The sequence below is a fragment of the Zootoca vivipara genome, chromosome 15 (assembly GCF_965207765.1).
Source record: "Zootoca vivipara chromosome 15, rZooViv2.hap1.1, whole genome shotgun sequence".
In the NCBI taxonomy this organism is placed as follows: domain Eukaryota; kingdom Metazoa; phylum Chordata; class Lepidosauria; order Squamata; family Lacertidae; genus Zootoca; species Zootoca vivipara.
In genome coordinates this window covers 19842497-19854868 of record NC_142598.1, presented here as the reverse complement: position 1 = coordinate 19854868, position 12372 = coordinate 19842497, and the positions used below count along the sequence as shown (strand labels likewise).

General features: G+C 47.4%; 1 protein-coding gene across 3 annotated transcripts in view; it reads right to left on the bottom strand.

Moving 5' to 3' along the window:
* Nucleotides 1-3843, bottom strand: part of TMOD1 (tropomodulin 1) — a 38715-nt gene extending 34872 nt beyond the window's left edge. Inside the window, exon 1 of one of the 3 annotated variants that reach the window (XM_035141177.3) lies at nucleotides 3534-3843. The gene's annotated coding sequence lies outside the window, so the exon portion shown is untranslated. The remainder of the gene's footprint in view (nucleotides 1-3533) is intronic. The other 2 variants (XM_035141178.3, XM_088658315.1) reach the window with 2 other exon arrangements.
* Between the last annotated feature and the right edge of the window lie 8529 nt (nucleotides 3844-12372).

Below are 12372 nucleotides of genomic sequence, written 5' to 3'. Positions count from 1 at the left end.
CGGTTTTACTTTGGTCAGCTGGGACACGTTAACTACCGTGTTTCCCCTTTTTTAAGACACCGTCTTATAACTTTTTTTCCTCAAAAAAACACACGGTGTCTTATTTTCAGGGGATGTCTTTTTTATTATTCTTATTACAGTACCTTACAGCTGTTCTTGGTAATATATGGGAAGCCAGAGCAGGTGGAGAGCATGCAACACTGTCCAGGACAGGGGTCAGCAAACTTTTAATGTGGGGGGCCAGTTCACTGTCCCTCAGAATTTGTGGCGGGCTAGACCGTGCGCGCGTGCACACACACACACACATACGCCCATGCCTTCCTTCCCTCCCCGCGTTCAGATGGAGCAGGCTGGGCTGAGGAGGGGGCATCCCGTCAGCGCTGGGTCTCGGCTTGTGCTGAGGGGCCGCAGCCACCCTGCCAGGAAGGGCCCCTACCCCGGGGTGTCCATGATCATGCTGCTAAAGTGCCACCGCCAAGCAGCACAGAGGAGTCCTCCTCCTCCTCCCTCCTTGCAGGCTCTCTGCTTCCGCGGCGCTGCTGGGCTCTCCGAGCGCTCTGCGCTGCAGCAGCCGCCAGTTCTGGGCTGCAGGGAGAGCAGGCAGGGCGTGTGCGTGCAACCTGCAGGAATCAATGCACTCCCATCTGCGGCACGTGAAAATGGCCCGGGAGGGCCACCTCCGCCACCTCTGCTGCTAGGTCAGGTCCCTGCCGTAGCTGCAGGCTTCCCGCGGGGGCCGCCTGCGAAGCGCCGCACCGAGACTCCCCGGGAGAAGGCGCGCGGGGGCTGAAACCAGAGGCAGCGGGGAGCGGATTCCGGCCCCGCTGATGTCAGGCGTGTGGCAGTCCCCTGAGCTGAAGCGCAGCTCGGGGGACTGGCGGCAGCAGCGGGGCTTCAAGGAAGTGGCCTGCCGGGTCGGCACTGATCAGTGCTGCGCGGAGCACCAGATCGAGGAGCCGGTCTGCAGAGTCAGCGCCCAGCAGCGCCGCACAGAGCATCGCCTCCCACGGCGTTGCTGGGCGCTGACTCTGCAGACCGGCTCCTCGATCCAGTGCTCCGCGCAGCACTGATCAGCGCCGACCCGGCAGGCCGCCGGATCAAAGAAGCAGCCTGCCGGGTCGGCGCCCAGCACGGGTTGAGGAAGCTTCCGGGGGGGGGGGGAGAGAAAGAGGAAAAAGGTGTCGGCGGGGAGGGAAAACGCGCAAGTCCTCTCCCCTTTCTTTCCTGCTTAGCCGGCTTGCGGGCATTTTACAGGAACAAACAACGTGAATAGAAAAAAGAGGCAACGAGCCCGGTCAGCGGTGTCTCCCTCCCTCCAACTCCCCCCCACACCAAATGGAACTTCCCGACCCCCCCCCCCAACTTTTCGCCAAAGGCATCCTCGGCCCCGTTCCCACTTTCGCTGCTGGGTGCCTGCATGTCTTATTTTCGGGGTATGTCTTATATTTTAAAAATCTCAAAAATCCTGCCATGGCTTACTTTATGACTACGGCTTAAAAAAGGGGAAACACGGTAGCAAGAATGCTTAGGCCCTTGCTGTTCTCCTTTTTAAAGGAACACTATTGCAAAAGTAACAAATTGGGCTGTTTTCCTCTGGTCAGCTGGCAGCTCTGGTTGTTACTGTCGACGGGCAGGAGCACGTCTGAGAAAACCGGCAACACTGACCTGCCAACCCCATTTCACTGCTTAACATTCCCTCTTGCAGCATGGCAACCCACCCACTTCGTGACTCACTGTCTTACGTTATTGGGAATAGCATAAAGTAAAAAAAGGCCCTGAGTGCTCGTGAAGCTGAGGCTCCAATACTTTGGCCACCTCATGAGAAGAGAAGAATCCTTGGAAAAGACCCTGATGTTGGGAAAGATTGAGGGCACTAGGAGAAGGGGACGACAGAGGACGAGATGGTTGGACAGTGTTCTCGAAGCTACCAACATGAGTTTGACCAAACTGCGGGAGGCAGTGCAAGACAGGAGTGCCTGGCGTGCTCTGGTCCATGGGGTCACAAAGAGTCGGACACGACTAAACAACAACAACCAAAAAAAAAAGGCAAAGAGAAACTGTCTCCAATTCTGGCATAAAGAGCAGGAGGTTCTTCTCTTCCTGGGTCAGGAAAAATAGGGTGAAAGTCCATCAAACAGCACAGTTTCCAAAACCCTGGATTTGCTGCTGCATCCAGAGGTGATCAAAGCAACATATTTGACAGTACCAATGTAGCTTGTATGGGCCCCAAGGTGTATACCTCACATGCATCACAAAGCCACATGGTTTCTGGGCACAACTAGCCTGCTGTGCATAAACAAGATTTAAACATGCTTCAAGACAAGTTGCTGGAAACAATTCAGGATGGTCCGATGCTCATTTTGGGATGCCAAGCAGTTACAGAGTCCCCTCTCCCAAGTTCTGAAGCACGTTGCTACTGTACGTTAACAGACTATTATTATTGGCCAGCTTATTGTCAAGACACTGAGATTTATTTAGAGGCGTCCCTTCTACACCCACCCACCCACCCCACAAGGGTTGCCAAAAACTTTCCTCATGGCCCTGCTTGCTCGCCTCTTGTAATGCCCAAAGCTTTTAAGGTGGCAAGGTCCACCGCCCATCCCCCCCACTTATCTCCCTGTCAGAAGAGGAATTGGGGAGGGGGAGAGCCACCTGCCTAGCTCTTTGGCGCCAGGTTGCTTGCTGAAGAGGTCCAGGAGGAGTTTGGATAAAATGTCTGAAAGGAGACCATTCCAGTCCCTCTTAGTGTCCCTATTTTCCAGGGACAGCCCCGGATTTACAGAATCTGATTTGATCCCAGAATGTCCCTAATTTCATCAGAGAAATGTCAGAGGGTATGGGGTTATGTGACCCCCGGAAGAAGGAGATTAGAAACTATACTTACTGGGACAACCTTGTAAGATAGGCAGGCAATAAATAAATAAATAAATAAATGCTTAACGTTTTAGTAAGTTTTTATATGTGCTGTAAGCTGTCTAGAGTGGCTGGGAAAACCCAGCCAGATGGGCGGACATAAATAAAATTAATAATAATAAATAAATAAATAAATAATAATAATAATAATAATAATAGAATTGGACGTTCCTATTTTTACTGGAGAAATGTTGGAGGGTATTGTTATTCCAGGGTCCCATTTTCAGGCAGGCTCCCTCCGGCTGCGTGTCTCGCCCTGCCACTCTCCAGCCAAACCTTGCCTTGCCTGATCTTGCCATTGCCACACACGCGTCGGGGGCTCCACTGCTTTCGCACGAGCCAAGGGGCTCCCGAATTCGACGCGTTTGGGGGGGGGCGTCGTCTCCTCCCTCCCTCCCACGCAACAGCAGCAGGGAGGGAGGACGACGACTCCGGCTATTTATAGGCGCTCTGCTGCTGCGCCCGGCTGGTCCCCGGTGGTGGCCGCGGGATGTTTTGGCCACATATGGCTTGGCGGGCTGCCGCCGGGTCTTTCGGACATAGGTGGGGTTTGGGGGGGTGTCCCGAGCCGGTGGGCCCCCCCCCGGCCTGCCCACAGCCCGCCCCTCCCGCTTCTGTACCTGCTGCCGCCTCCCAGGCCGTGGCCCTGCCGAGCGGTGCGCCAGGAAGACGCGCGCCGAGTGCCGCCCCGCCGCCGAGACGCGCGCCGGGGAGAGGCGCGCTCTTAAAGTTGCGCAGAAAAGGAGAGTCTGGGGGGCTCCTCCCGCCGCCTCTGTCAGTCATGCGGCCCAGAGGATAGCGGAAGGGGAAGGCCGCCCACCCCCACTGGCTGGCAGAATCCACCGAGGAAAGAAGGGTGGATCTTCTTCCCAGCCACCGGGGGTGGGAAGAGGCAAGGAGAGGCTGGAGAGGGCGATTCCACTGTGGATCGCTGGCGGGGAGGGGAGATCCGCCTCTTATACAGTTACCTGGGAGCATGGGCGTAGCGAGGATTTATGGCGCCGGGGGGGGGGGCAGGACAACCACCTGTTATCATCCTCTGCCTGACTCGGAATGAAATATCTCTCTCCACAACAAGTTGTTTTAAATGTTCTTTTGACTCCAACGGCTCAGAAAAATCTGTCCAAACCACTCTACGATTTGCACTTTTAGTGAAGTGTTTTTATTTATTTACTTGGATTTAGAGGGGATCGGCAGGCAGCTGCCCCCCTGCCTACGCCCACGCCTGAGGAGCTCCTAGGGGCCGATGTCCCTTTGCCCCCCCCATAAATTATTTGAGGGAGCCAGCCCCACCTCCCCAAGTTGATGGATCTTAGCATCCAAAAAGTGTGTGTATGCTGCGTCATGTGCTTAATTACGCGGGGATTACCTGCTGCCCCACCCCCAAATGTGTTATTCAACTTGGCACCCCTGCTGGGGAGGGTATACCCACCCATCGAAGCAACAAATCGCCCCGGGTGCAACAGGCCTCTTTTCTCTGTCTCTCTTTTCTTTTGTCTGTCTCTTCCCCGCCACTTCTAGGTGTGCACAGAATGGCAACCGCGTGGTCGAGCCTATCTATGCCGCAAATTGTAAGTGTGCAAAGGGGCGTTTAGAAAAACCGGGAGAAACGCACGTGGTTCCGGGAAGAAAATAAAAACACAGAAGTGGCTATTTAACTCCTTGAAGGGGGGGGGGCAGCCGCGGAGGATCAGTTTGTCGTTATCCGTGTAACCTCTAGGGGTGCCATTCCCCCCTTTTCCCTTTCTCTTTCTGCTTCTGTGGCTTTTAACGATAGTTGAATAAAATACTGTACAGTAAAGGACTTCTGTAAAAGTGCAACCTGTTAGAACGACTCCGGTCGTTTGCAGACTGCCAGCACTTAGTCCCAATCTGCCACCCATCAAAACCTCACCAATTTTAATCAACCATTTGTTCTTCCTTACATCTGGGATGTTGTTGATCCCATTGATCTGAGTGGATATATATTTTTACTACTGGAAAAGGAAAATTATCAGTGAAGCCATGGTTTTTAATCTGCAAATGTGTTATGTTTAATATCTAGTGGAAATATATTTGTATGACTTTTGTGTTGCAGTTGATCCCAGGTTTAGATTTATTTATTTATTCAACAGAGGGTTAAAGGAGTTTTGATAGTTATATCCTATTCTTAACATAGAGGAGCGGGTGGCTCTGTGGTCTAAACCACTGAGCCTCGGAAAGTCGGCGGTTCGAATCCCCATGATGGGGTGAGTTCCTGTTGCTCTGTCCTAGCTCCTGCCAACCTAGCAGTTCAAAAGCACGCCAGCACAAGTAGATAAATAGGTACCCCTGCGATAGTAAGGTAAACGGCGTTTCCATGCGCTCTGGCTTCCGTCACAGAGTCCTATTGTGCCAGAAGCGGTTTAGTCATGCTGACCACATGACTCGGAAAGCTGTCTGTGGACAAACCCCGGCTTCCTCAGCCAGAAAGCAAGCTGAGCGCTGTAACTCCATAGTCTCTTTTGATTAGACTTAACCATCCAGGGGTCCTTTACCTTTTTTAAAACCTTATTCTTAACATACCCTCCAATGAATTATTTTCTCTACTCTCCCATCTTGTCTTCACAATCAGCCTATAATGTAAACTAAGTTGAGAACAATTGGCCTAAGGTTGCCTAATGAGCTTCATGACTGAACAGGGATTGAAGGTGGGTTCCTCCCAAATCTCATCGACTTTACCACACAGATTCTCAAGAACAAAAATTAAAAAGCAAGCCGTGTCTAATATTTGCAACTGTTATTTAAATGCTACCATTATTGGCTTGCTCCATGCAATTAAAATGTTTGAATTTCAAAAAAGATTGTGATCACACACTTCTTTTCTTCTTCTGCGGTGATCACTCGTAGCTGAGTAAGATTGTCTTCCATAAACACAGTTTATGAGTCCGTGAGTAACTGTGGAGGCCATTTCTGGAGCCACACGTCCTTCCACAGTGGGGACATAGGTTTCTGGGCTGGAGTTGATCATGGTGAGGGTTTGCCAAATGTGCCTTCCTCTTAGCATCCTCTTTTCATCCTGAGTTTCCTGGGCATGCGACTTTGCTTTTAACAGCTGCATGACAGGCAGAAAGTTCTTCAGTATTTACCTCCAGATAGCTGGAAGGTACAACTGCCGAACTTCTGCCTCTCAACCCACTGTTTATGGAAATAAAGTCTTGATGGGAAAAAAAAGCTGGCAACACTAGCTAAGGTTGCCTTAAGGCAGCAAAAAATTAAGCTTGCCCTTACTCTGCATTACAGAGCAACTTCTAAGCAGTGCCAATGGCAGGCTATTTTGCACTCTAGGCAAGGCTAACAACTTGCACCCAACCCCCCCCAAAAAATGCTGACTTCAGTTTTCAAAAGCAGATGTCTTGTTGAAAAAATAAAAAGCACAAGACTTGACACTGCTAAGTATAAATTGCAAATATAAGTAATACAAGAATCTTTGTTTATCTTTCTCAAATACAAAAGAAAATGTTTTAGCACAGAAATCATATCAAATAATCCTGTGAATTGTGATTTTTAAAGCCTCTTAAAAGTTTAAATTTCAGACACATGAAACCTTCGCTTTGCATGACTTTTCCTTTGCAAATTTTGCCACCAATTCCTTCGTCAAGTGCTGATGCTCAGGCATGTACAACTGAGATGGTTTGCAAGGCAACAAACCTTAAAGAGAAACCAGCAGACCCTTTGCTTGGAAATTAACCAAAGGGCCTGCTGGTTTCTCTTTAAGGTTTCCAGACTCAAAAGAGAGCAGGGCAATTAAAGGCACAGAAGTCCTGTCCTCTATTGAGCAACCTTATTAAAAACACACACCAGCACTCAGACTCCATTGATTCTAGACTAAAATGTCTGTATGCAGTCTCAAGTGTCTGGAGTGAGAAGCAACTGCTGTCCTTTTCAGCTGTGCCCAGATTGCAGCCTGTTTATTTTGTTCCATAGAATTCAATGGGGGCTACTGAGTGCCAGGCATGGGCGTAGCCAGGATTTTTGTTGGGGGGGGGGAAGGCTTTTGTTAGGGAGGGCAGAACCTCAGTCAGTTAAGCTTTTTTATTGATTTAGGGGGGCACCTGCCCCCCTGCCCCCTTGGCTAGGCCCGTGGTCCCAAGCCAGCCCCTCTTCCCATAGCTCTCTCTTCCCTCGGCCCTTTTTCACCATGGTGGTCATTCGAGAGTGTGATGGGTTAATAAATGCCAAGAAGTGATGAGCATGCTCTCCCCAATCCAACATCTTCAGCTGCAATCCTAAAAACATGAAGGGGTAAGGCCCATAGAATATACCAGGATTAATTTCTGAGTAAACACACACCTGTTTGCAGGTTTATTCAAGTGTGGGTCAAGAATGAAACAGCAAGGGAGTCACCTTAATAGTAAGATGATGAAAGGAACAGTGTGAAACACACTTATTTATTTAGGGAATATATTAATGTGGGAAGAAAATACTAATTCCTCACCAAAGCCCTGCAATCATTGCTTGCTGAAAATGAAGACATTTACACCCAATGTATTAATGCTGCAAGGGACTTTTTTATGTGTCATTATGACAGGTGGTGGAGGGAGCGAGCCACCATTCCAGTGAGTGAGCCTGTCCCTGGCTATAGTACAGTACTGGTGTTAGCCCTCTCACTGGTCAAAGCTGAAGGAGTTAAGGGGCAGAGGGATTAGGAGAGAGACCCAGCTAGAGAAGATGAAACAGGTTTGTAAACACAACTGAAACCAGTTTAGGTTAGATTTTTTTAAGTAAGCAAAGGGATTTTATTCCACTGAAACATTACTGTTTACAACTTCAAAAAGAGGTACAAGTAATTTTCACCTGTGAGCTGATATATATGTATTAATTAGGTATCTGTCCAAAAAGTGTTAGGAGAGGCAATAATTTTTAAATGGGAACGGAAAGAAAATAGAAGACAAGAAGAATTAATCCTAATCAAAGAGGGACAGTCAATTGTGGACAAAAGATGGACTTTGAGAAAGTCCCCAAAAGAAAGCCTAGCCAAGCAAAATCTAAACTGAAAACTCAGAAAAATACCAAGATGAAGATTTTAAAGATAATCAGCAAAACACACACACACACACACACACACACACACACACACAAACACGTGACAACTGGAGACGCCAAGAGTAAATGAAGGAATATGAAAGGGTATAAATCAAGTTTTGCTTACTTTTCAAACTAGTCTTTGGATGTAAAAAGGAGCACATGGAAGCACATAGATGGATATGAAGTTGGCTTAAAGCACAGTGAAAAATGGGTAGGGGAAATGGAAAGTTTTTTTTTATTTTAAAAGGCAACTAGAGAAGCCATCTGGTGTTAGGAAAAGGGTGAGGTTTTCATTGCTAAAACTAGAAAAGCCAAGATTGGGAAGACGTTAGCACAGGAAAGACTTAGAAGCAAGAAGTGTTGGTGGATCCAGGCTGATGAAGTGTAGCTGGTAACACAATAACTGAAAGCCCTCTGCAATGTTCTTAGTAATACTTTGATAATAAGGTTTTGTTTTTTACTGAAGCCAGGAATAGGAGAGATGAGAAGGGAGGGATTTTGGGAGCATTGCAGGCATACTTCTTGTCTCTTGCTAGAAAGTCTGGAAAGTCCTTGTGTGTACCACCTTCTCTAAGTTCTTTGTTTTTCATCTAGCCCTGAGAGTGGCATCTAGCATCTGTAACCCTCCCTTAGAATGAGTGTGGCAAGATTTTGGACGATAGCCAGTGCCAAGAAGGTAGCAGCAGCTTTAGCAGCAAAATGCACTTGTCATGGGCCAGAGTATTTTACCTAATTTGAAGCTATGAGGGAATTGCAGAAGATGGGCACCAAAATATTGAGGGTTTTTTTTTGTTCCTTGAGATGTTTCTAAATCCAGAATGTCCCAAACATGCCAGCATTTGAGGAAGATAAAAACCACAAGCAAACTGAAGGTGACTTGCCGGTTCCAGTGTGGAAAAGCAAAAAAAGTCATTTTGAGGGTGAAGCTGCTGATGGCAATGATAAGAAAGAGGTGGCTTGTCCTTGGCTCCTGTGGAGGAGGAGATCCAGACCCTGCGTGAAAGTGTGTTATTTCTCCTAGGAAAGTTCTTCCTGGGTGACCTCACTGCCTCTTAGCCTAACCCAGGGGTTCCCAAACTAAAGCCCGGGGGCCGGATGCGGCCCAATTGCCTTCTCAATCCGGCCTGCGGATGGTCCAGGAATCAGCATGTTTTTACATGAGTAGAATGTGTCCTTTTATTTAAAATGCATCTCTGGGTTATTTGTGGGGCATAGGAATGCGTTCATATTTTTTTTCAAAATATAGTCCGGCCCCCCACAAGGTCTGAGGGACAGTGGACCGGCCCCCTGCTGAAAAAGTTTGCTGACCCCTGGCCTAACCTACCTCACAGGGTTGTTGTGAGGATGAAATAATGAGGGGGACAATTGTACCACCTGTGCAGAAAATTATGTAAAATATGGGAAATGGACCTCAAAAGGTAATGATGCAACAGGGCAGGCAAAACTATCACCACTACATAATGTGGCTGTGATTGCAATAACTCTCTCATTACAGCCTACAGTTTCACTGAGAAATTCATCTGCTGCAACCATGTTTTTGGATTTTTAAAAATGTTTTATTTTTGCTAAGCAATTTCTAGGAACTGCTATTTAGTTCATAACTCACACAGCACAAAGCATTGACTCTATAATATTAAAACTTGGATCATCTCCAGTACTTCTGTTTTCAAGGTGATCCTTTAAAAATAACGATTTAAAAACTAGATCTAACCAATTGATTGTTTTGCCTTTAACCTCTCACTTGTTGCAGCTGAAGGAAGGTAACTATCAAATACTCTTGACTTTTCAGAGGTGGCAACACACACAAATACTGAACAAGTGATGTCTAAATGCTATATCATAATGATAGTAACAAGACAGATGTATGCATTCTGACTTAATGACATCTAGGTGAGCATCTCTTTGCTTTGCTGGAAGGAAAATTTATATTGTGTTCCGTCCGCAGCTTTTTCTGTTAAGGTTCTTTTCGGTCGCGATACAACCATCACACCACCGTAAGCTCATTGGACAAATGTAGGATATAAATGTAATTACACATAAAGTACAAATTAAAGTTCCCATAGAGCCTGTATTGAGCAATCCTGTTCATTCAATCATGTTTTTTTTTCCCAGAAGAGAACTTGAAAAACCAAGGTGGTCGCCATCTGTGCATCCAATCAGAGGAACTTCTGCCACCAGGATGCCACTGCAGAGGAGGCCCTATTCTGTGTTACCACAATGAGGTTTACCTGCTGGTAGGAGAAACTAGTGATTCTAGATCGCAGGCTAGGGAGGAAATCTCTATTGTGTTCTGTCTGCAACTCATTGTGCTAAGACTCTTTCAGGTTGCAGTGACAGAGTTGTCAGAAGAGGCCCCATTCCGTGTCACCACAATGAGGCTCAGCTGCAGGTAGGAGAACACTTCTTATTTTGTTCCAGCTCTTCTTTCCTTCAGGTTTCACAGAGTCCCAGAAGTCATGGTGGTAAGAAAAGCTGTTTTCTTTTTTTAAAAACAACAACAACTCATTTACTGTAGGGTTGGTCGAAGGTGGCTGGGCACACAATAGTGACTCTAGATCAGTGTTTCTCAACCAGTGTGCCTCCAGATGTTTTGGGACCACAACTCCCATCATTCCTGACCACTGGTCTTGCCTAGCTAGGGGTGATGGGAGTTGTAGTCCCAAAACATCTGGAGGCACACTGGTTGAGAAACACTGCTCTAGATCACAGACACATGAAGCTGCATCTCAAATAGACAAACGACAGGGTGAACATTGAGCAATCTTCCCTCTTTCCACACCAAGCTTAATGGCAGAGATTTAAGTCTGAATCTCATCTCTCCGTTGTGCCCCTCTAGATCAATGGCTCGTCCAGCTTCAAACAGAAATGCTGGTCAAAATGGTATTTCAAGATTGAAGGACATTTGGGTATCCCTTGCTTGGGTAGGGAGAAAATCTCTACAGTATTGTGTTCTGTCTGCAACTAATTGTGCTAAGACTCTTTCAGGTTGCGGTGACTGAGTTGTCAGAAGAGGCCCTATTCTGTGTCACCACAATGAGGCTCACCTGCAGGTAGGAGAAGACTTCTTCTTTTCTTCCAGCTCTTCTTTCCTTCAGACTTCCCAGAGTTCATTCTACCTGAAGTGAGAGTCACCTGCATTTGGACTGTGCTGCTTTAGGTGAGTTCACACTCAACTGTGTTTTTTCCCCCCAAGACTTTTTTTGTATTGGTCTCTCCTTTTTCCCATTTTCTTTTCTGCATGTTTCTCCATAGGTCTCTCCAAAGAGCTTTTCTTAACATGTTAAGGTTTTGCTTTTCCCCTTGTTGCATTGCTCAAAAAAAAAAAAAGCAAAAGACACTGGTGGTCGGCACTCCTGGTTCCCAAGAACAGGGTTCAAATCCCTGCGGTGTCCATGCTTACTTCCAATGCAACTGCTATCTCTCTCTGTCTCTCTATCGCTCTACAGTATGTCTCTCTATCGCTCTCTATCCCACACTGCCCAAATAACAATTGGCTCCCTTTTTCTTAAGCCAAAGCTTTAGCATGGGAGGGTGGTGACTTCAGTGACTGAGCTTGATTCTTAACTCCACCATTGCACCAAAGGACCATTTCAAGCACCACCTTCTTGGCAATGTGCTGTTGCTGGGAAGATGCTCACTTGATGTGTCACTGGTTGTGTGTCTAGGTTGGCTGGATCAGGTGGCTGCTTCCCTTCTTAGCGTTCCCAGTCACTGGTGTGAGAAGTCTCTCTATGGATCTGGTCTGTGTCTGTCTGCATTCCAGACTCTACTGGAGGAGCAATTCTCCCTGCAAAGGTAACAGACAAGGTGACCTTATGGGGAAAACATGCTGTGGAGCTTGCTATGTAGGGTGGTGTTTTTGTTTTTTAACAATTCATGATCAATAGCTTACCAATCTTCTGTCAGTAAATGGTGAATCATGAAGCAAGGAGACTTAGGAGACCTGGGCAAGGTGTGAGGCAGGTGCAGGTGCAACTTTGATTACAGGTGTTCTGGCAACTTAGAAAGTTCAGTGTCTGTTTGCTTGCTTTCAAATTGGCAGGGACAACCAACTATTGTGCAAGGAGGCCTCTGTTTCAAGGCCAGGTTTGATGTGCTTTCTCATAACTGAGTCTGTTTTTGGAGGTCACATGGCAAGCCTGTAAATTAAAAAGATATTGTTGAAATGAAAAGTGTCAACAGAGAGATTTCCAGTGCAACCCTACCTATGCATGTCTACTCATGAGTAAACCCACCTGGGTTCAAAGGGACCTGTTCCCAGCTAAGTGTGTGTAGGATTGTAGCCTTTATGATGCATCAGACTTGGTCTACATCTGCCTCGGCCCCGGACACACTCACCAGGTGCTTGGAAGCTGTGGCTGGATGGCTACGTGGGAGCCGACTGAAGCTAAATCCTTCGAAGACAGAGGTCCT